Below are 25,145 nucleotides of genomic sequence, written 5' to 3'. Positions count from 1 at the left end.
GATCAAAGACTGCTGGAACGGGACTCAGTTTATAGCTTTTTATTGGTTAATTGGTTAATTTGTTTAAATCAGTTTGCTCATTTGCTACTGTTATATTAAAAAAATACACTTTATGCAACATCGCTTAGCTAGAGTTAAACTATTCCCGGTGCCATAAAGTATGCACTTCAAATTTTCCCTTAGAACTAGCCATTTTTTTTAGTTTTAGCACTCAGATCTGTTTCTTTGAGCTCAGCACTTGTTCAGAACTCACTGTAAGCACTAAAGCTACAAATTACTACATCACTCAACTTTCCTCACTTGTCTAGAGGAAAACAGCTTTTAGTACTTAATAAATAAGCACCTATCCAGGCATATCTAAGGGTCAGCTCCTAGTGTTTTCTCCTGTCTACCTGATGAGGCTGAGCATCTTGGGACAATGCAGCAATTGCCTCATGTACACAGATAACCCTCTCCTCCTACTACCCAACACCACAACCTGTGAGAGATGCACTTATATAGCCAAACTGGAAGCAAAGCTCTCTTCACCCAGGACTGGACTCAACAGTCAAGAGGAGAAGGTAAACACTTGCACCACATCACACTCATCACATAGTCCCTCAAAACCTACACCACCAAAACACACACATAGCAACACAAAACACACACCTACATTTGCGGAGGCTCATAATAAAAATTTGCTCAAGCAATAGAGACCTCCAAAGCAGAAATGCAAGCAACCTTCACCCCCCCAACACAACCCAAGTGACACATAGCCCACAAACTCAGTGTGCCACTCAACCACAGTCCTTAAGGCATAACAATGTACCCGACACACTAGTCATAGGTGACTCTATAGTCAGGCACACTGATGCTCCATTCACCAGACTAAACAAGGAGAAAGTTACTGTCAGCTGCCTGTCGGGTGCCAGGATCCACCACATAATGTACGCACTCAGGTCACACCACAACAAGTACAAATATGACTCTGTTATTGTCCATGTTGGTGTGAATGACCTGAGATGTATCTCCCTGGACTACATGAAAAGAAACATGGAGGAGCTCTCTGATGTTGTATCCCAGGCAGGTATGACCCTAGCCCTGAGTAGCATCCTGCCATCACCCAAAATTATACCACAGTACAAGGACAAAATGATAGACTTCAACAATTGGCTAAGCTTCTGGTGTCATTCTAAGGGAATCCAGTATCTGTCTGCCTGGGATGCATGATCGACAGACCACAATGCTTTGCCAGAAATGGCCTGCACCTGTCGCCCTTGGGATTCCGGATACTGGCTAAGGCTCTTGCCACCACTATAGTTCCTTTTTTAGGCAAGGTTCAAATGACAAATTCACCACTGTAACAGGTACAAGCAAGCAAAATCTGAGGGTAATGCTACTCAATGCTAGAAGTCTAAACCTCAAAATGCATTCACTTGAAACACTCCTTAAAATGGAGAACATCGACATCTGTGCAGTGACAGTGACCTGGTTCAATACTCCAGAGAACACCCCTGCATTACCAGACTGTAATTCATACCACACCTTTCGGCCACCTAACCTGGACCAAAACACTAAAGGCAGAGGAGTGTCCATATTCATTAAGGATATCCGCACCTCCAGGCTAGTTGCGCAGCATAATGCATCTGAGATTATCCAAGTGCAACTAACTCTGGGCAAGACCACAATCCAAATTGTAACTTGCTACAGATCTGCCACCATGCCCCAGGATTCCCACTCCTCATTTCTTGATACACTGGAAAATATTAGGGTACAACTCAACTAATGGGCGATTTCAACTACCCCACCATTAACTGGGAAAACTACTCATGTATCAACTCCTTTGCTCAACATTTTCTGGAATTCATAAATTTTAATGTCTTGGATCAACTTATCCACACCCCCACCAGAGGCAGCAATATCCTAGACCTGGTCATTATCAACATGGGCGACTGGTGTTCCACACCAGAGGTCAATTCCTCATTGGTCAGATCCAACCACAAGCTAATCACCCTAGACATCCATCCATATCCTGACCGCACCCCCCCACTAGGGAAACCACCGTAAAAAAATTCTCCAAAGCCAACTTCACGCTTCTTAAGACAAAAGTGGCAAACTTCACGACACCCATGCAGACGGACAATAGAGGTATGACTGCTGAATCCTACACAAATGCACTTTATAGGCACTTAGACGAGTACATGGATTGTGCTATCCATAACAGAACCAAGATGCTATCATCCAAAAAAAGGAAGACAATCTGGTGGTCCCCTTCCCTAAACAAACTCTACAACAGAAGAAAGAAACTGTTGCAAAAAAGAGTCAAATCCCATGATTGGAGGAACTCCTTGGTCAGTCTCATTAAGAATCTGAGATCCCTCATAAAATCCTCCAATGCTAGTTATAAAAACAAAATTGCCACAGATTCTAAAGACAACCACAAAGCATTCTATAGCTATGTCAAGAATCTCAATGGCAACACTCAGATCTGCTGTGAGTTACAGCACAATGGCACTAAATATACAGAACCAACTTATATTACCAACATCCTAGCAGATAGGTTCAGTGCTAACTTTACCCCCCCACCCCCTAAATGGCCCATCTCTATACCAGAAGAATGCAAAGTTCCTGTAGTCATGGTTGCACAGGTAAAAAACACAGTCTCCAAAGCCAAGAACACAGCATCCATGGGACCGGACAACATTCCAGGCTGTGTTCTACATGAACTACAGAATGAACTGGCACCCCACCTAAGCACCATGTTCAGCCCACCTAAGCACCATGTTCAGTCATAGCCTCACCTCAGGCTTTGTGCCCACTGAATAGTGCACAGTGATGTTTATCCAACTACACAAAGGGGGAGCCACCACGGACCCCAGGAACTACCACCCCATTAGCCTAATGAGCCTGTTCTGCAAGGCCATGGAATGTATCGTCATGGAACTTATAAACAAAGGCATTGGTAATCTCCAAACTCTGGACCCCACCTAGTTCGGTTTTGTAAAAGGCAGATCAGTTCTCCTAAACCTGATAGACTTCTTTGAAGCAGTCACCAAAGCCGTAGACGAGGGTAAGGTGGTTCACACAGCCTATCTAGATCTCACCAAGGCTTTTAACACCATCCCCCACTCTGGAATTATAGATAAACTCACTAAACTAGGTATAAATCCCTATGTCACAAGATGGGTTGCCAAATGGCTCACTGACAGAACCCACACTGTGAAAGTAGCAAACTCCAAATCTGACTTCAGACCAGTGACAAGTGGAGTACCACAAGGTTCAGTACTGGATCCTCTCCTGTTTGGTATCTACTTTTCTGAAGTACAGGCTAACACAGAAGGTCTTTGGCTAATGAAGTTCACAGATGACTACAAACTAGGAGCCATAATTGAAACTCCTAATGATGTGGACATCCTACAAAAGGACCTCACTGAGACAGATGCCTGGTGTCAAAGCCATGGCTCAATGCCAAAAAGTGCATTGTCATCCTCTTTGGTAAAAACTCTGTACCACTGAACTACCACACAGGTGGTAGTCTACTTAACACCGAAAGTGTGATAAGAGACCTTGGGACACAGGTGGACAGTAGTCTCTCCTTTGATAATCACATCACCACAGTAGTCAGGAAATCCTTCTATGTGGCGCACCTCATCACAAAAGGTATCTCATCCAGGAAAAAAGAGGTAATCGTTCCCCTCTACTCATAACTCATTAGACCCATTATAGAGTACAATGACCCTTTTGGTATGTACCTCACAAGACATCTACAACAACTAGAAAGGCAGCAGAAATACCCCACAAAGAGGATTACCAGCCTCAAACAGATGCACTATGCAGACCGTCTCAAAAAACTCCAGCTTTACTCCATCGCATATCGCCTACTCAGAGGTGATCTCTGCCTAATATACAAAGCTATGTCAAACTCAGAGCTGTTGGACATGCTCCACATAAAGAAATCCCAATCCCTTCGAGCTACACACTCTAGGGACCTAAACCTTGTCACCACAATAAACAGAACATGCTGGAGGGATAGATTCCTGTCCCAGAGACTTCCCATACTCTGGAACAAGCTACCTATCTATATCAAACAAAGCTCCTCATTAGCACTCTTCAAGAAAAATCTTGATGATTGGATGGGAAATAGGAAATTCACCCCAGGGATCACCTCTGTTATTCTGCTTGACAGGGCCACAGGAAAATACTTTTCTTGGGTGGCAAAAAGCAGGGTACCTTTTTGCCTAGGCTTATATAGGCCCTAAGGCCAATAGCCTAGTACCTACCTATAAACCTATGAACCTAAAATGTAAAATTTCAGACCCACTGGGCCATCCTAATTGCCTCCATTCTATCTCTATAGAGAGAGAACAAAATATTTCACATTCATTTTAAATGCTATTTGTTCTGTAGAGATTAAAGAATTATTTCTTTTCACCATAACTAAGCCAATTTTAACAGGGGGTGGTATACATATGTCAGTTTTGATATCTAGGATGAATGCTGTCAAAGTTATTCTTACTCAAAGTTGGGCATTAAGATAGAATTTCAGATTAAAATTCTGTTCAAAATTATGAAGTACTTTGTTTATTATTCATTTTTTGTTAATAGGGCTGGTAGCGTAAACCCTATGAAACATTTTCAATCATGCCATAGCCTGGGCTATAACCAGACAGGCAAGATCAGATTCAAAATGTGGTGCTATGACACTTCCTTCAAACCGTGGAAACAAGTTGCTAAATCACAGATACAAATAATGCAGTGAGAGGGTTGACCGTAATAAAGGACACAGTAAAAGTAACAGCAAAATGTGTGTAGTAGCAAAATATTTGTCAACAATAGAGCACAATCTGTAATAAGCAACATGACCGGTGACTAAGAAAAAAGAACCAGCTTTTGTAGGGATGCAAATAGATTAAAATAAGATTCATAGGCAATTAGAAAAAATTAAGTCAATAGGCATAATCAAGTCTGTTATCATCCATTAAATACACTTACTATGCTATAACCGTTTTAAGTAGCTACCAATCACAACTATAACTAGAAATACAGTAAAAGCTAGGCCAAATCCATAATGACAGTATTAAATGCAAGGATAAACTACAATGTGAGCTTTTTGCCCACAATGGGAATCAAGAACTGAGAAGAAAGCTATCAAATCAACATCGGGCTTAATTAAATATATCACAGTTTCGGCACTGTGATCCTAAATCAGATATTTATCAGAACCCATAGAAAAGGAAAGGGCAAGGAACTAGAAAAGGTAACAGTACGGAAAAAAGAAACCGGTGATAATGAAGGGAGGACAGTAAAGGAGAATGAAACATGATAATAACGGTAGAATGCAATGTGGAGTAATTCAGTTGAAACAGTAAGGGAAATAGAATACATTTATACATGCAGAGCTTGTAAAATTCATTTGTACCTTTTTATCTTTATTCAAATGGCACAGTTCAGAAATTCACAAATCCTGAATTCTCATCTATGCCTTTTTCAGGTAGGATCATATGATCTCTAAAATGCATGGAAACATTTCAGTTAGATAAGGGAACACTTAACTGTCGTGAGTACTGCAGAAGCATTGCTTCTTGTAGTAAGGAGGGTAGTGCAACTTATTTACAAGTTCAATGTAAACATGCTCTATGTTTCTTTATAGCTTGCTTTATTAAATTAATTGCAGACTAACTGGCATGATATAACCGTTTTGTTTGTCAATCATTTATAAATTGTTTTCATCCCTTTCAGGAATTTCTTCACTCTAACAGTAACAAGACAAGCCTTCAGTCAAAATGAAAGTAAACAATTTCTACCGCATATTTATCTGGCTTCTGGGATTCTGTATTATGATCTTTCTTGCTTATGTCTTCACTACTACAAAAAGCAAAGGGATAACTTTATATGAGTACCAACCTATATACTTAAAAAACCTTTCTGAATTATTTTCAGAAAAAATGAATAATATCATAGGAAGTTTTACGAATGACACAGTTCAACAAAGAAAGACTTGGAAACAACCACCAGGCCCTTATGATGTTATATTTCCATACAAATATGATTATTTGCTGAATGAACCAGACAAGTGTAAAGATAAAACTCCTTTTGTAATTTTGCTAATCCCAGTAAGAACTACAGAGGTAAATGAAAGGAAGGTTATTAGACAAACATGGGGAAATGAAAATCTAATACCTACTGTGACTATTCTTCGGTTATTTTTCATGGGGCTCCCTGTATTTATGGAGAAGCCTCTAAATGACTACATACAAGAAGAAAGTGACACATACCATGATATCATTCAACGCAATTTTTTGGATACATACAACAATCTTACTGTGAAAACTCTAACAGCACTGGAATGGATTGCAGACTATTGCCCGAATGTAGCCTATATCATGAAAATTGATTCCGATATGTTTTTGAACACTGAATACCTTGTCAATATACTGCTCAAACCACAAGCTGCTGTTAAGACAGAGTATTTTACTGGGTTTTCAATGGAAGGTGGGTCACCGATCCGTAACAACGATAGTAAATGGTATGTACCAGTGTATGTATACCCTTCTAATAAATACCCTCCTTTCTGCTCAGGGACTGGTTATGTCTTATCTGGTGACCTTGCCAAGAAGATTGTGAACATCTCATCTGTTGTTAAACCTTTGCACTTGGAAGATGTGTATGTGGGACTTTGTTTGGAAGGCTGAATGTCAAATTGAGCCATTCAGGTCCATTGTTTCATAATTATTATGTGTTTTATTCTGCATGTACATATGCAAAACTGATCACATCTCATTATTTTGACGCAGACAAGCTTTTAAGAACATGGAATGACTTTCAGAGAGATAAAAGATCTTGTGCAATATGATCAAATGGTCTATGAGGACTTTTAGATTTTTTTGACATATGGAGTTTACAAAATGCCTGCATACTAGGCAATGTCATGAAACACTGGCAGCCTTAAGCATTGTCATTCTGTAAAGGAAAGGCAATGTGCTAATGATAGACTTTTAATGAGAAATAATACTTGTGATTTACATTTGAAATAATGTGATGATTGGTGGCAAGCAGCACTTTGGGAAAAGGAATATTAAAATTTACAATGTATTTCAGCAGAAAGTCATATCATAACTAAATCTACAGGATGCAGCACTAATTATTTAAACATTCCTCTCTGTTTCTGCAGTGAGCACCATAATGTTATTTGTCTTCTTCTCTTGTTTTTCTTTTTAGTTCAGCAGTAAAAGCAGCACAGACATCAAGGATTAATTACCTTTACGTGAATTGTACAAATTTCTACTTTACTGAGCTCTTGGCTGTTACTCCATGTTTTTTTTCCAAGACTAAGTACTAAAACACCAAAGCATATTTTAAAAGAAATTAAAAAATGTATCATTAATTAAAATAAATGAAAGACAACTTCATTTCTTGACCATTTCAACAGACATAATCTGAGATTTTATAAAGTCTCAGAGTTTTAAATTACCATTTTCTGTTGTCTCAAAAGGTGATTTCCCAATTATTTAATGTTATTAACTTTGTTTATTTTCCATCTGATCGTCACATATAGGGTAAAAACCTGCATTTGAAATATTCCCTATTAACCAAAGTCCCTGTTACAACCGATTACCATTTAATAATTTTCCAAAGAAATTCTGCAATGTTTTTAAGCATCTGTAGGAACCCTTTATTGCTGTGACTTATGCTGAATGTAGTATATTATAACATTTTGTGATCAGTTTCTTAATGCTGCTGTCCAGTCTGAGAAACTGAGTTTCATTTGTCACTCTCAGTAGCTCCCTTTGTTTTTTCTGTTAGTATTGTATCCCTGTAGAAGCATTAGTTTCCCTTCTTAATTATTTGTGCCAGCTCCTTTTATGGTTGGGATGGTGCTGTTCTTTCTTCCATTTTTGTCTTTGTGTTATGTCACCTCCATCTCTCCATCTTGCTGACACATATCCCCTGCCTTTTGACCTAATCAGCAGCACCACCTTACTCAGTAGACATATTCTGCTACTTATTTGGCCTTTGAACCTCTTTCTCAAATCCATCCCTAAACATTGTATAATGATTACTTATATGCTGCTATACTTTATTTACTCCATCACTTTGTTTCTTGTCATCTGACACACCTTTGACCCTCCCTCCCAGCTCATTATTATCAAGTCACATAAAATGTTTCATTATTATCTTTGTCCTTGTGTTTTCCCTTTCCTGCACTCTAAATAACACAGTTGAATGATCTGTCCTACTTAATGACAGGGACCTACCTGTCTCCACTGCATAGTACAGGTCAACTTTCATACTTCAGTGCTCGCCTGTGCAGTCACATATCAGATGGTTTCACCACCCCCCATGGTCCAAGACCTCAAGCAACTTCTGAGGCTGTTAATACTGATGTTCAAAATATTGTAGTTTGCTTCAGGAAAATTTGGAGTCCCCATAGCTATAACCTTTTTTATCTCACACCTCTGCTTTATTCTGCTTTCCAGTCTTTCATCCTCTTTTGGTGTGCTTGTGGGATAATGCATAGATCCAGTCTACTTTCACATTTTTCAGTTTTCAGCTAACTTAGCTGCTAGAGCACATGCCCTTAGATCTGACCCTGCCTGCTCTGTTGCTCTTTCATAGTGCAGTAATGCTTCTCCCCTCTCATTTTGTAGTTATGATGCCATCCTTAATGTAAATCCTTATCTTAATTCCTCTGTTTTCTGTCATTCCTAACATCCTATGCACCAACATGTCCAAACTCCACAACATGTTGTCACTTACCTCTGTGTTTGTGATACCAACTCCTCTCTTCCTTTCTGCATTACTGCCTGCAGCTGCCTATCTTCTTACTCAGACACATTCCATTTTGTAGTACTATTATCAATAAATGTTGTAGTTCATTTGACTATTCCATCTACTATATTCTCTGTCATCTTTTGTTTTGTCTGCTGCCTGAGCACATACTCACTTTATCTGAATCTGTGACATCTGGCTTCTGTCTTAGCTTAATAGTACTCCAGTAAGATGTACCCTCCAACCCCACTATGAGCACTGCAGTCTCTTCTGGTTTAAGGTGGGGGCATTCTTTTTGTATAAAAGTGGTGTCTCTGTCTGAATTCCTCCATTGCTTTATTAGTCCTATTTCTTGCTTCTTGCTTATTAATAGATTCCCTAATCCTTTCATTCCTCAATACTATGCCTGCTGACATAGGAAACTTTTCAGAATGCCACCTCCAATTCCATATCCTAGCATCTCTCTGTCTACCACTGCACCTGGCCTTGCTTGCTACTACCTCTTCTGTGTCTTCTGGAAAATCTTTGCTGTCTAAATGAACCACAACCTGCATTCGCCTCCCACACTCCTGACTGTTTTTGCCATCTCTTCTTATATCTTATTAAATCTGAGCTCCAACACCAGTTCCACTGTAGCTTGGTCTTTACTGTTTCCCTTGCAAAATAATCTTAATTCTCCTGACAAATCTCCAATCAACAAAACCCCTCTTTTCTCTCCTAACTCTGGTCCTCACCTGCTTTATTTCATTAGCATGTTCCTACTACTACTATAACTACTACTACTATAAGAACTTCTCCATTACTGTTTCAGTATCTGTAATGCTCTGTATATGCTTATGATGTTTTATATTCTGCCTGCTTTTAGCTTGAGAAGTGGAACAATAGAGATAGTATTGTTTAAACCTGGAAACCTGTTGGCTTCTAATGTTATCTGCCAACAGGTTTCTTTATGTTCTAGTTTAGTTTTCCAAGGTCCTCCTCTGTTATCTCTAGCCATCATCTCAAGAACAAAGAATAGCAAATTGGTAGATGTACATGTCAGGGAATGACGATATAAGACATTTTTTGAATTATTTTTGGCTATCTCATAAGTGTGTTCATAGATCCTCCTTTTTAAGGATCTTTCTGTTTTGCCAACATAAAATGCTTGGCATTGTTGGCAAATCGCCAAATATATAAGTCTCTGACTGTTACAATTGGAATAAGAAGTAGCGCTGATCCACCTATTTCTGGACATTCATTGGATTTTATCAGTGTTAGAAATAAATCTACACTGTGGACAATTTCCACACTTGTATGTGCCCTTTCGTTGACTTGAATATCTATTTGTATCAGGTTCATATTCAAGAATGTTCTTGATGTTGTTCCCTCTTCTATATACAATATTTACATTTTTATTCTTGAACATGTTAAGATCTGTTATATCCCTAAAAATCGTCCCCTCGTCATTGATAATTTTCCTGATAATACCAGAATTTGCACTGTATTGAGTTGCAAAGGCCTTATTATATTGAAAGTCATATTTTGAATGATCAAACTTGCCAATGTTTTTCTCTAAAATGCCTGTTCCCAAAATAGGCTTAAACTTAGTTGTTCTGCCTTGTATAACCTCATGTTTAATGTCATTGACAAATGTATCGGGGTATCCTCTTTCGCGAAACATGTCCAAGAGTTTGACACATTCCAATTTGAATTCACTTTCGTCTGAGGTCATTCTTGAGACCCTAACATATTGCCCTTTGACTATACTGTATTTCTGGTGTCTTGGGTGTGAGCTATTATAATGAATGTAACTATTAGAAAAAGTAGGCTTCCTATAAATAGCTGATTTGAAGCCATTGTCCTGTACTGAAAGTGATACATCTAAATAATTAACCTTATTGAAATGTATCTGATGAGTAAAGAACAAAAAATCAGTGGTGTTGTTTAAGTAATGAATAAAATCCGAAACATTATCAATAGATCCTGCCCAAAAAATACATGTCATCTAAAAATCTGGAATAAAAAATCCAATTAGTCTGACAGTCAATATAATGTCCGCATATGTAGGAGCAAAATTAGCGCCCATAGGTACACCAGAAGTCTGTTTGAAATATTCACCCGAAAAATATAAAAAGTTATTATTTAATACTAGTTCGGCTAATTCAAGAGTTAAATAGATGTCATTTTCATTCACGTTGTTTTTTTCTCTCAAGGCCTCTTCAAGCCATAATAAACCCTGTTGGTGCAGGATAACAGAAAAGAGGTCAACAACATCTATAGTAAGAAATACTAAATTGGGAACATAATGTTTTGGTGTTATTTTACTCAGGAATTCCCAAGAATCCTTTAACAGATGTGATTCTCTACCCCAAAATGTTTTGAGTTTTGTATCTAATAATTTAGATAAAGATGAAATAATAGAGCCCTCAGCTGACACTATGGGTCTCAAGGGTGGGTTAATAATGTCCTTATGTATTTTGGGTCCCCAAAAATTGCTGGTACTCTGGGGTACTCATTTTCTAAAAATTTGTGTGCATTATAATCAATAACAATAATGCACACAAATTTTTAGAAAATGAGTACCCTAGAGTACCAGCAATTTTTGGGGACCCTCTCTGGAAGACAACAGGCAGTTCGATGGGAAAATAAGATCTCTCAACTATTGCCAAATACCATAGGGGTCCCCCAAGGCTCCATACTTGGTCCTCTTCTCTTCTCTGTATTCATAAATGACCTTTACTCAGTCATCCCTAAGGCCACCTGCATCCAGTATGCAGATGATTCCACATTGATTTGCTCAGATATCTCCCTCCCTGACCTAAAAGTAACAACCCAAAACTGTTTTACCATAGTTGAAAAGTGGCTCTCAGAACGGAAACTCATTCTAAATCCAAAAAAAACCAAGTTACTAGTATTTTTTCCCACCTCAGTTAGTCCATCAGTCCAACTTACACCCCAATCCAATAATAGTCCCTTCCTTGTTCAATCTATTAATGGTATCATGATTGAGCCTGTTACCAACACTAAACTATTAGGAGTCACTATTGATAGTAGGCTTAGATTTGATATGCATATCAGTCAAACCATTAAGACTGTAAATAAGAAACTTGGTTCCTTGTATAGAATTAAAAACTTCCTAACCCCCACTGCCAAGCTAACCATCTCCCGTACGCATTTACTTTCCACATTACTGTATGCCTCTCCTGTGCTCTCATTCCTTAACAAAAGTGAGATCAATAAACTCTCTGCTGCCTATAATCACATCACCAGATTTGTAGTAGGAGGTCCTTACAGAACTCATCACTGCATTAACCTAAGGAAACTTGATTGGCTAGAATTACCCAATCTTCTCAAACTAAACCAACTCACAGAAGCGTTTAAAATTATTAAGCAACCGGATAAAACCCCCTCCTTGCAAAATCTTCTGACTCCATACTCTAATCTTAGCTATCTTCGCTCCTCACATAGAGTCCTGGTCCAAACCATCAAATCCAACAACTCTGCCAGAGAAGCCCTCTTTGCCAACTCTATAGGTAAAGTCTGGAATTCCCTCCCCAATAACTTAAGACTTACTACATCCCAATATCTATTCAAAAATAATCTTAAACAATTTTTTAAAGAACATTGGCTGTGCCCATGTAACAACCCAGACTAGTTCTCTCTTACACCCAACTAGTGGTATTCTCCACCTGTTTGACTAGGTGTTTTTTCGTCCCCTTAGTCTAAATAATTTGTAAGCTCACACCCACTAATTCCACCACCACTGGTACTTATGAAGTCAAGCTCCCCATTGCCTGACTTGACTCTATAAGTAATGGGATATCAACCTAGAATATCAACTACAATGTATCTAAAACAATTGTGAAGTATTTTTGTGTATCTCTAATTCTGTTTATGTGTATCTCGAATTTTATTTACTTGCATTAGGTAGTGTACTTTATCTGCATATAAATGAAAGTGTAACTTTTTCCTCTGTGGAGCTTTTCTCCCCGGGCCTCCGCTGAAAATGGACATGTATCCAGTCGGACCATCCCGGTCAACAAATGTAAAATAAAATAAATAAAATAAACATCCTGATCTAATAAATCCTTGATGGCAAATTTTATCTTTTTATATAAAATATGTATTTCATTAATAGAAACAGATGTATAACAATTGTGGTCATGTAGAATAGCATACATTTTGCTATCATATGTATGTTTGTCCATTAGGACAGTACCCCCCCCCCCCCCGTTACTCTATCAAGTTTATAAGAGCAATATTTAAAATACGTCCCTAGTTTTGGGCCTTTGTTTCCCCATTTTTCAGACTTTGTCCAGATTTCTTGCACTAAGAGGTCGAGATGTATGTTAAAGGTGTATATAGGTAGTCATCTTATGATTCCTGTAATTGCTCACCTGTTATTGCTCTTATGTTCCTTTATTTCAAGAGACATATATTGACTTACCTGTATAACAAAAGCTTTTTCAATCAAAATAGCAAGTTTGACTGACATAGGAATTTGTATAGCTTAATAGAAGATAGAAAGTCAGTGCATGTGTGTGTATACAGGAAAAGAGGTGCTAATGCTATCACAGTGCATGGGCTAGAGGGGTACACTAACATGGTCAGGTCTGACATCTCAGTGTTCGATTCAGAAACATACCTCTCAACATCTTAGAGCAAGAAATCTGGACAAAGCCATAAACAATGGGGGCCAAAAGCCCAAAAATAGGGACACTTTTTAAATATTGCTCTTACACGTTTAGAAAGCTGATAGAAATACAGGTTTTACATTAGCATGAATTTTCTAAAGGGTATGAAAAATGAAACTATAATGGCTTTCATTATTTTCTGTCTTCAGTCCTCAATGATTTGCCAGTGATTTGTCAGAAAAAAACTCTATTTTATGAGAAACAGACCAAAAATATGAAGCAAAAATCTGGACATTCTGTGAAAATCTGGACAGTTGAGAGGTATGTTCAGAGGGGTCTATATTATAACATCGAAGTCTTAAACTTCGAATGTTATAATATCGAACCCTATGCAATGAACGCTGAAAATACTGAAGGTACAGAATATTGAATACTTTCCTAGGGAAAGTATTCGGTGGGCCGTTTCTGCAGCTTCGCTATTTCCTCGACTGTGGAATTTTATGGACTGGGTTAAGATAAGTGTGTGAACAGATTGTGTTAAGGTGAGTGTGTGATAGTTAGGGACCTTAGGGTTAGGGAGGGGGTAAGGTGAGTGTGCGATAGAGACCTTAGGGTTAGGGAGCAGGTAAGATGAGTGCGCGATAGGGACCTTAAGGTTAGGGAGCAGGTAAGGTGAGTGTGCAATAGGGACCTTAGGGTTAGGTAGCGGGTAAGGTGAGTGTGCGATAGGGACCTTAGGGTTAGGGAGCAGGTAAGGTGAGTGTGTGATAGGGACTTTAGGGTTAGGGAGCGGGTAAGGTGAGTATGCGATAGTTAGGGATCTTAGGGTTAGGGAGCGGGTAAGGTGAGTGTGCTGTAGTTACGGACCTTAGGGTTAGGGTTGGGTTAAGGTAGGTGGATAGCTAGTAGTGTATGTATGGTTTAATTTAGGGTTTTGTGAAGTGTATGTGTGTTGATTATTTATTTTGGTGTGCTTGTGTTGAGTGTATGTTTGTCAGAACAGCAATTTTTTTCCCTGGGAAAAAATTCGCTATTCTGAGTTTTCAGCATTATAGTCTTTTGATCAAAATGGTTGATATTATGACATTCAAAGTTTTAAGACTTTGATGTAATAATATAGACCCATTCAGAGACATGGTATTAAGCTGCAAATCAAATGTTTCTCTGTGTGGCTATACCATGTCTGTGAATCAAAGATTCTCTCATTTGCACTAACTGACCAATACATACTAGCAAATTAGCATGAGTGGTGATAATCTTTCTCTCTGAATCCTAGCCTAAGTCAGTGTATGATAAATTATTCAGCAGAAGTGAGTACAAGCAAGTTACAAACAGAAATAAATCACAAACAGAAAACCACCAAATTCTTTATATGTAGTTGTTAATTAATTAGTTAAACTGCATACCAAGAGACCTAAAAAATTACCTTTATATGTATGTGTGTATATATATATATATATATATATATATATATATATATATATATCTATGGGTCTATATTATAATCTCGAAGGTTTAAAAGTTCGAATCACTAAAGATCGAACTTTGGTGATCGAAGTCTTAAACCATCAAAACCAAAAAAAAAATACTATAAAAAAAAAAAAACGAAATAGTGTGTAGGGAGGGGCAAGCCCCTGCACCACTTCCCCTACTTAAATATTGACTCCGAGAATGCACTACATTGAAGTAAACGGAAATCTCTCCCTATGGAGATTTTCCATTTAAACGTTCGATGTAGTGTGCTTTCAGTATTCTCGTGTTGACAATATCGTATTCGATATTGTCAGACTTCCATATTTTAATATAGACCCTATATATATATATATATATATATATATATATATATATATATATATATATTTTTTTTTTTTTTTTTTTTTGAAAAAAGGAATAAAATTTGCTGAGGCTAGAGATCTAATTTGTTTTTGAATGCATCTAGTCTGTATAGCATCAAAAGATAATTGTACCCCAACAATTGCAAACAGCAGTAAACTGGCAGCAAGCCAAAACATTTTTGTTAAGTAGTTAAGTTGTAATTTAAAAGTTGACAAATTTAGCTTCATAAAGCAAACAAAAAGTATGCACATCAAATCTCAATGTCACTTGGAAATGTTGGTAGAGTCCAAAATGGCACCTTCCGCCCATCATGGCTGAGACTGGCAACCACATATCATACAAATAAACATTATTCAGATGAGAGAGAGAAAAAAATGCAAACCAATGTCTGGATGCACTCAAAACCCCATTTCCAGTACTGAAGCATTTTCACCAGAAGATCTGCTCATACAAAATATTTCCCAAAAGACACACCATTGCAACGAGATGCAAGTAATAAATACCCTCTGCAAACTAACCCTGTCGTACAGAAAACAAATCTTAAACAACCACAACACACAGCACAAAGAAATGAAACCTCATTTATGATAGTAGCCACTGAATCACAGTTCACTCTAAACCAGCTCTTCTTTAGAAACTGTGTAAAATGTATTTAGTTTATTGCAAAATTTCTCTGTCGCATCCTATACTATTTGTATAATAATCCATTATTTTTTTCCAGCATACGGAATGTATTTACAAATCATAAATATTAACTGTACTAGAATGAGCAAGAGTGAAATTATTTGTATGTATAGAAGAATAAAGGTATTAAAAGATCAATATTATCAACAAAAAAATAGTTAAAACATTGATTACCTTTTAGAAAAAGGCATCCACAATTCTTATTTCATCTTCTGAGGTATATGAGAACCAGTTATGTATCAAATATTTGCTAATAAGAAAGCAAGCGGCACTTTTCTTTTTTCAATAGTAAAAGTTAATTGAAAAGTCATCCCCTTCTGTGAAATAGTCTCCCTCTCCATGTCAAGCAGAGTACCTCATTTAACCCTTTTTTAAGCGCAACCTGGATAACTGGATGGGGAACAGAAAATACACCCCTGGGGTTTCACCTGTGTTCCTGCTATACAGAGGCATCAGGTGCTGACTTGTCAGAATCTGGGCCCAATTCTTAGCTAGGCTTGTAGGGGCTTCAGGGCCAATAGCGCAGTAACTCCCTATGATCCTATGTGTGCTCTTGTTCCTGCTTACTTTTTGCCTGCCATTTTGTTTATGTCCGAGATACATGTGATAATGCATGGCTTTCATACTTGCACTGGAGAGGATGAAATCATTTATAATACTTCTGACAAGAATTGTACAAAACTGAAAAGGTATTAAAGTGAGTCATGTGTTGGGTCCCACAATGGGAGGGTAATTTTTATCAGAAACAAACCCTTCCATGGTGATATTATTGAAAACCTAGACACACCTAATGTAAACCCCTACATTGTCCACTGGACTGCAAATTGAATGTCCAACAGATCCCAAGCTCTGAAAGTTGCTGGTACCTTTTCTAAAAATAAAATTGCACCTAGTAGAGTACAATAGCAATCAGTGCTGGAACCCCTCCAGTTTGAATTTTATTTTGCAGATATCCAAGCCAATATCTCAGAAGTGTGGATAACTAAGTTTGCTGATGACTGCAAGCTGGTTCCTGGTATCTGTTCATCCACTGATACTAAACAGCTGCAACAAGGGCTGGAATACATACATACCTGTAGTACTGAAAACAGCCTCAAGATAAATGCAAAAAAAAAGTGCAGCATAGTAGTATTTGCCAAAAAAGCTATTTCTGCCTCATGTATTATAAATGATACTCCTCTTCAGATGGATATCAGCAGAAGAGTCCTGGGTACTAACGCAGAAAATTCTCTCTTTCAATCAATTTTCATGTTTCAACCACAGTTAGAAATCTGTATTTCTGACCTAGTTAATTTTCAAGGGATTATCTTCAAGATACAAAGAAGCCATCTTACCAACATACTCTTTTTTTTTTATCAGAATACAATGCCCTTTGATTATGTTCAAAACAAGGCATATCGTTCAGTTGGAAAAACCCAATGATTTTTAACCAAGAAAATTAAAGCCATAAATCTTTCAACTATCAAGACAGATTAGCATACCAGCTGCTATGAGGAGACCTGAGTCTTGCTCTTTGTGCCATAAAAATCCCGTACTCATTTGTCCTCCGATTTCTTTGCAAAAGCAGTGGCTCTACAAACATCAGTAATATGAACCTAAATCCAGACCAACAAATAAGTTGCTCCAATAGGATAAATTCCTAACTCGATGTAATCTGAGCCCATGGAACAATCATGGCTATAGATCAAGGAAAGCACTACTTTGTCTGCCTTTGAGGCTAGTGTTGAAGATTGGACAGGGAGTCACAAAATTATACCAGGGTTGTCATGAATTACCTTACACAGTTTAGGAGATGAATGTTGTTATGTGCTTCTAAAGAATGGCAAGAACTTATGTGTATCCTTAAACGTCATATCTCTCAGCTATCCAGATTTTTGCAGAATGTCCAGATTTTTGGCTCATATTGTTGGTTTGTTCCTCATAAATTTTTTGTTTTTCTGGCAAATCACTGGGATGATCTGAGGATTGAAGTCACTAAATAATGACATACATTTGAGTTTCAGCCTTCAAATCCTTCAGAAAAAGTATGTTAAAATAAACCCTAAAAAACTTCAAATAAGTCAGTAGAGGAAACCGCAACCACGTGAACACTGTAGGCAAAATGAATCGCTAAATAAATTTATTAACGTTCATAATATACACTTGTAAAACGTTTTCGTCATGCAGTTGCTTGACTTCATCAGATAAAAAGCACTGAATGTACCAACTCTTCTTATATAATATTGATAAATTAATTAGACAATTAAACAATTAAAATTTAAAATGGTAATGTCCACCATGGGAAATTCTTTACATACAGGTACTTGTATACATTAGTATGCTTAAAAAATGAATATAGTTCGTGAAATTCATGAACATTCATATAAAATATTGAATAAAAAACTATGAATATTAATAAATAATAATAATAAATGAACACGTTATATATTATCTATCATAGCATAATACTATGTTAAATATAGAAGGTTTTTTGAGTTTGTTATATTCACTACATGTAAAAAACTGGTATATTATTATGTATATGCATATGATGTTTTATATTCTGCCTGCTTTTAGCTTGAGAAGTGGAGCAATAGAGATAGTATCGTTTAAACCTGGAAACCTGTTGGCTTCTAATGTTATCTGCCAACAAGTTTCTTTATGTTCTAGTTTAGTTTCCCAAGGTCCTCCTCTGTTATCTCTAGCCCTCATCTCAAGAACAAAGAATAGAAAATTGGCAGATGTACATGTCAGGGAATGATGATATAAGGCATTTTTTGAATTATTTTTGGCTATCTCATAAGTGTGTTCATAGATACTCTTTTTTAAGGATCTTTCTGTTTTGCCAACATAAAATGCTTGGCATTGTTGGCAAATCGCCAAATATATAAGTCTCTGACTGTTACAATTGGAATAAGAAGTAGCGTTGATCCACCTATTTCTGGACATTAATTGGATTTTATCAGTGTTAGAAATAAATCTACACTGTGGACAATTTCCACACTTGTAAGTGCCCTTTCGTTGACTTGAATATCTATTTGTATCAGGTTCATATTCAAGAATGTTCTTGATGTTGTTCCCTCTTCTATATACAACATTTACATTTTTATTCTTGAACATGTTAAGATCTGTTATATCCCTTAAAATAGTCCACTCGTCATTGATAATTTTCCTGATAATACCAGAATTTGCACTGTATTGAGTTACAAAGGCCTTATTATATTGAAAGTCATATTTTGAATGATCAAACTTGCCAGTGTTTTTCTCTAAAATGCCTGTTCCCAAAATAGGCTTAAACTTAGTTGTTCTGCCTTTTATAACCTCATGTTTAATGTCATTGACAAATTTATCGGGGTATCCTCTTTCGCGAAACATTTCCAAGAGTTTGACACATTCCAATTTAAATTCATTTTCGTCCAAGGTCATTCTTGAGGCCCTAACATATTGCCCTTTGACTATACTGTATTTCTGGTGTCTTGGGTGTGAGCTATTATAATGAATGTAACTATTAGAAAAAGTAGGCTTCCTATAAATAGCTGATTTGAAGCCATTGTCCTGTACTGAAAGTGATACATCTAAATAATTAACCTTATTGAAATGTATCTGATGAGTAAAGAACAAAAAATCAGTGGTGTTGTTTAAGTAATGAATAAAATCCGAAACATTATCAATAGATCCTGCCCAAAAAAATACATGTCATCTAAAAATCTGGAATAAAAAATCCAATTAGTCTGACAGTCAATATAATGTCCGCATATGTAGGAGCAAAATTAGCGCCCATAGGTACACCAGAAGTCTGTTTGAAATATTCACCCGAAAAATATAAAAAATTATTATTTAATACTAGTTCAGCTAATTCAAGAGTTAAATAGATGTCATTTTCATTCACATTGTTTTTTTTTCTCTCAAGGCCTCTTCAAGCCACAATAAACCCTGTTGGTGCAGGATAACAGAAAAGAGGTCAACAACATCTATAGTAAGAAATACTAAATTGGGAACATAATGTTTTGGTGTTATTTTACTCAGGAATTCCCAAGAATCCTTTAACAGATGTGATTCTCTACCCCAAAATGTTTTGAGTTTTGTATCTAATAATTTAAATAAAGATGAAATAATAGAGCCCTCAGCTGACACTATGGGTCTCAAGGGCAGGTTAATAATGTCCTTATGTATTTTGGGTACCCCAAAAATTGCTGGTACTCTAGGGTACTCGTTTTCTAAAAATTTGTGTGTATTATAATCAATAACATCCTGATCTAATAAATCCTTGATGGCAAATTTTATCTTTTTATATGAAATATGTATTTCATTAATAGAAACAGATGTATAACAATTGTGGTCATGTAGAATAGCATACATTTTGCTGTCATATGTATGTTTGTCCATTAGGACAGTACCACCCCCCCCCCCCGTTACTCTATCAAGTTTATAAGAGCAATATTTAAAATATGTCCCTAGTTTTGGGCCTTTGTTTCCCCATTTTTCAGACTTTGTCCAGATTTCTTGCACTAAGAGGTCGAGATGTATGTTAAAGGTGTATATAGGTAGTCATCTTATGATTCCTGTAATTGCTCGCCTGTTATTGCTCTTATGTTCCTTTATTTCAAGAGACATATAATGACTTACCTGTATAACAAAAGCTTTTTCAATCAAAATAGCAAGTTTGACTGACATAGGAATTTGTATAGCTTAATAGAAGATAGAAAGTCACCTTAAATACTAACATTAAAATATTCATCATCTTAAAGTTATAAATTCAAACATACCTATTCATGTTGCCTGAATGGAATGTGTAAAGCTTTACTATGAAAGGTACTTCCAAATGTGTTAATGCATGCTAGAGTCAAAGATGCAGACCATAATATGCCTGTTAGATTAAAAGTTTCCCTTTGATATTATTATTAAAATGGTTTATATACATACACAAATGCTGACACATACACATACAAAATTATTGAAATAATTTGCACATTTGCACATCCTTTTTTGGACAAAATAATACACAAATGATTAAAAAATCTGTTATACATCTATATTTACATATACCTATCTGTCTAGCTATATATGTGTGTGTATGTGTGTGTGTGTGTGTGTGTGTGTGTGTGTGTGTGTGTGTAAACATATATCTATATATATATATATATATATATATATATATATATATATATATATATATATATATATATGGTTCCTCTTCAGAAGGTCGAACGGCTGAAATCTCGAAATGCATATGGTCGAGACCATATGCTCGAAATTTCAGAAGCTTGACCTTCTGAATGGGGATCGGCATACAGCGCAGAATGGGAGATTTCCCTTTCTGTGCTGTAGTGCGATCCTGGAGTTGGAATAAATAAGTAGCAGGGGGTGGGGGTGCAGGGGAGTTTGCCCCCCTGCAGAAACATTGTTTTGGGTTTTGTTGTTTTTTTTTTTTTTTTATTTCCCTTTCAGAAGGTTGAGCTTCTGAAATTCAAGCATATGGCTTTGGCCATCTGCATTTCGAGATTTCAGCCGTTCGACCTTCTGAAGGGGAACCATATATATATATATATATATATATATATATATAGTTTATATATACATATATATATATATATATATATATATATATATATATATATATATATATATATATATATATATATATATATACACTCACACACAGATCAGTGATGGTAAAGAATTAATTAGGCAACAGCAAAATCAAATATTTATAAAGAATGTCAATACAGGCTTATTTGGATCTTGTTTGGGAATATGGGCATTTTCAAGTGAAATTTGTTTATTTGACACAAAACATGGACACACACACACACACACACACACACACACACACACACACACACACACACACACACACACATGCATGTACCCTTTTTGTCTTCTATTCCTTCTTTATTGTACAAAGATATCATTCTTATCCAGCTAGAAGGACTATTTACTACAAGTAGGTTCAAGCAAATTACTTTTAAAAATGGTAAACGTATGAAATGTCAGGACCGGCTTTAGTAAATCCCAAAATGCTGAAACTGAATGGTCAAAAAACAGACTTGCATATATTAAGTCTGAGATTGCCATTTATTGGAATATTACCCATTATCTGATGAATGGCAATCTCTGAGTTAGTACCCCCTGCCAAGAACAAGAAGTTTAAAGGAGTAGAGCAATGATCGATAATCACTGTTCTGCATTTTTGGTATTTTTTTTTCAGCATGTTGGCACTCGGCATTACAAGTGCAGATATTTCAATAGGGTGCCTTAAAAACATATCCGTACAATTTTCTAAATGTATAAATATGTGATCCATTTTATAAATGCAATAGCACACTTTGGCATGTGAATCAAATATGTTTTATTCTCAGTCAGTGAAACCAGGTAAGCCTTACGCCTTATTGAGCCTGGGATCATCCATTAGATATATCAGAGGAACACCCACCCACATCTCATTGATGTTTAATATGCCTAAAATGGTATCTTGTGTCACTCTGAAAATACTTAGACATTTTCACACTTAAATTTGTGTTTACTGCTGCATTGAGGGAGTTCACATCCCTTATAAACAAAATTAAAGAGACTGTTATAGGTGTATTCATCTTTACTGAATAATGAAATGATGTTACTTTAATGGTTCTTATAATATTTCTTATGATATTTGAATTGTCTGAGTAAATTATAGTGTGATACAATATCTCCATTATAACTGAAACATGCTAATCCTGCATGCCAAATCACTTCAAAGTGTAATGGTTATTTTCAAGGCTTACTCACAAGATCATGTTATCAACACAGTGCATCCATATCTGATCATGTTATCAATGCAGTGCTTCCATATCCGATCATGTTATCAATGCAGTGCAGCAATATCTGATCATGTTATCAATGCAGTGCTTCCATATCTGATCATGTTATCAATTCAGTGCTTCCATATCTGATCATGTTATCAATGCAGTGTGGCAATATCCGATCATGTTGTCAATGCAGTGCTTCCTTATCTGATCATGTTATAAATGCAGTGCTTCTATATCTGAACATGTTATCAATGCAGTGCGTCCGTATCTGATCATGTTATCAATGCAGTGCATCCATATCTGATTTGCTTAACTAAACATGCTCTTCTGTAGTATGTTGCATCCTTCTTTTTTAGCTTCCATTAACTTTATTGTTTTTGGTCCCCTTAGACCCCATTTTACCAGCCTGTCCCTCAGTACCCTATGTCCACGTCAGATCTGCCAGCTATTCTCCAACCCTCCTGGACTTATTCTGTTTTTGCTAGGGTTGGTCATGGATCCTGAGAGTCCGGGCTTCCATCTGAGGGGTTATGTGTGACTTGCCCACTCCCTTCCCCACCCCCTACACTCATTGATAATGTCTGAGGGTAACTCTCTTCTTTGGACCACAGTTCTCATTAGAGCATATTAACAAGTACCCTCCCATCTTAGATGGGCATTTCCATCCCTTCCCTGTCTTCCATCAGACATCTAAGGCACTAAATGTACATTGGTTGGCTGGACTGTAGTCAAGGTTTTATTCTTCTATACCACCGAGCAGCTCAGCTTTAGTTAACTTTTTGAAAAATTAAGTATACAGATTATGGAATGAATACTATATTATCATCTGATATTTAATTTGCAATATAACTTGAGCTTGCATGTACCACTGAATTTTGCCAAAATTCATTATAATTGTTTCTGTTTATCACTGTAAGACATGATGTGTGCATTATACAAAACAGCCTTTTGGGAGTTACAAGGGGCTTAGTTTCAGGCAGAGTGAGTGTCTGCTGAATGTAATGCTATACATATGACCACTCTTCAACAATGCAAGTGATCTTTACAGTGCTATAGCACAGGGACCAGATGGACTCTGAGAAAGCATGGAGTATGACCACTGAAGCTAATGTTTGTAGCATTAATTAGAAAAAATATTGGACTGAGGTTTATGTAAATATTATATATGAGTTTGTGGAAGGATTGTACAGGATATTTAGGTGTTGTGAAAACCCTTGTCATGACACCTGTAAAGCAGCAGCTGACATCACTTTTTATTTTATGTATTTATTTATTTATTTATTTATGTTTTATTGCCTGTTTTGGCCTGCAAGTTTCTGGCCTGTTTTCAGGGAAGGCCAAGTGAAATGCAGACAAGGATGTCTGAGTTGTGCATGAATACATGTCTGTTGTACCTCTTCATTCTGTTATGGGTATCAGAGGCATGCAGCACAGCTTCAGATATACCTATGTTCCTGACCTGCAGGGTAATACCATGTGTAATGAAGGATATTTTGATAGAATACTGGATATAGTATGGCATAGCACAATTAAAATAACACTGTTTTAGAAGGACTGCCATGGGCTGGGGTAGTTTTTATTTATTTTTCTGCTGCTACTATGCAGAGGAGCTGATTCCAAACATGGTTTGCTGTAATAGCAGTCTATACCAGAGACCCCACATCCAGTTATAGTTTGTACTTCATCTTCAACACGAAGAGCAATTCACTGTTCTGACTTGTGTAACCAAGGCTTCTGTTGTGTCACAAAAGACTCACTGAATCGCATTCACTTTCTCTGCTCTCTTGCATTTCTACTACAGATGGATAGTCACCTGGTTCTGAATGAACTGCATTACTTAAGGTAGTCCTTGAATTCCTTGGTCTGAGTAGTATATTGGAAAACCCTCAAAGTGATTTTTATCTAATGATATCCATGTGATATATGTTGTTTACTACTGCCCTTATCATTTTTGATCATGGATTCATGCTTTCCTTTCACAGGTTGCTAATAAATACTGAAGGCATCTATCTTAATATGTTTAGCCTTCTACTTCAGTGTAATGTTATAAATACTCCTAGACATAAGGTGCTGTAACTTTCAGCATATCTTTAATGTTTACATGTGATTCCTTCAATTAAAAATGTCATTTCTAAAAAAAAAAAAAAAAAAAAAAAAACTCTAACATTAAAATATAAATCATTGCAGTATGGCTAATTAAAAGGGTAACCATATAGCCAAAAAAATAGGCTAACATTTGATTCAACCCAGCAGTTCTTAAACATCTATATGTTAATTTCTTCTGTGATGCCTATTCTGATGATGTATAAAACATTAAAGTCTCAGGCTGTGTGGACTACCTTACCCTGGTCTACAGCTTTGGTGACTGCCTCAAAGAAGTCTATCAGGTTTAGGAGACATGATCTGCCTTTTACAAACCCGAACTGGGTGGGGTACAGAGTTTGGAGATTACCAATGTCTTTGTTTATAAGTTCCATGATGATACGTTCCATCCTCC

At 36.7% G+C, this 25,145-nt stretch overlaps 1 pseudogene; it reads left to right on the top strand.

Moving 5' to 3' along the window:
* Positions 1–7,522, top strand: part of LOC122793198 — a 487,465-nt pseudogene extending 479,943 nt beyond the window's left edge.
* Positions 7,523–25,145: the final 17,623 nt, after the last annotated feature.

The sequence above is a fragment of the Protopterus annectens genome, chromosome 2.part0 (genome assembly GCF_019279795.1).
Source record: "Protopterus annectens isolate FY-2018-M chromosome 2.part0, PAN1.0, whole genome shotgun sequence".
NCBI lineage: Eukaryota > Metazoa > Chordata > Ceratodontiformes > Protopteridae > Protopterus > Protopterus annectens.
Note: the sequence above shows the minus strand (reverse complement) of the source record. Positions and strands in the feature narration are given on the sequence as shown.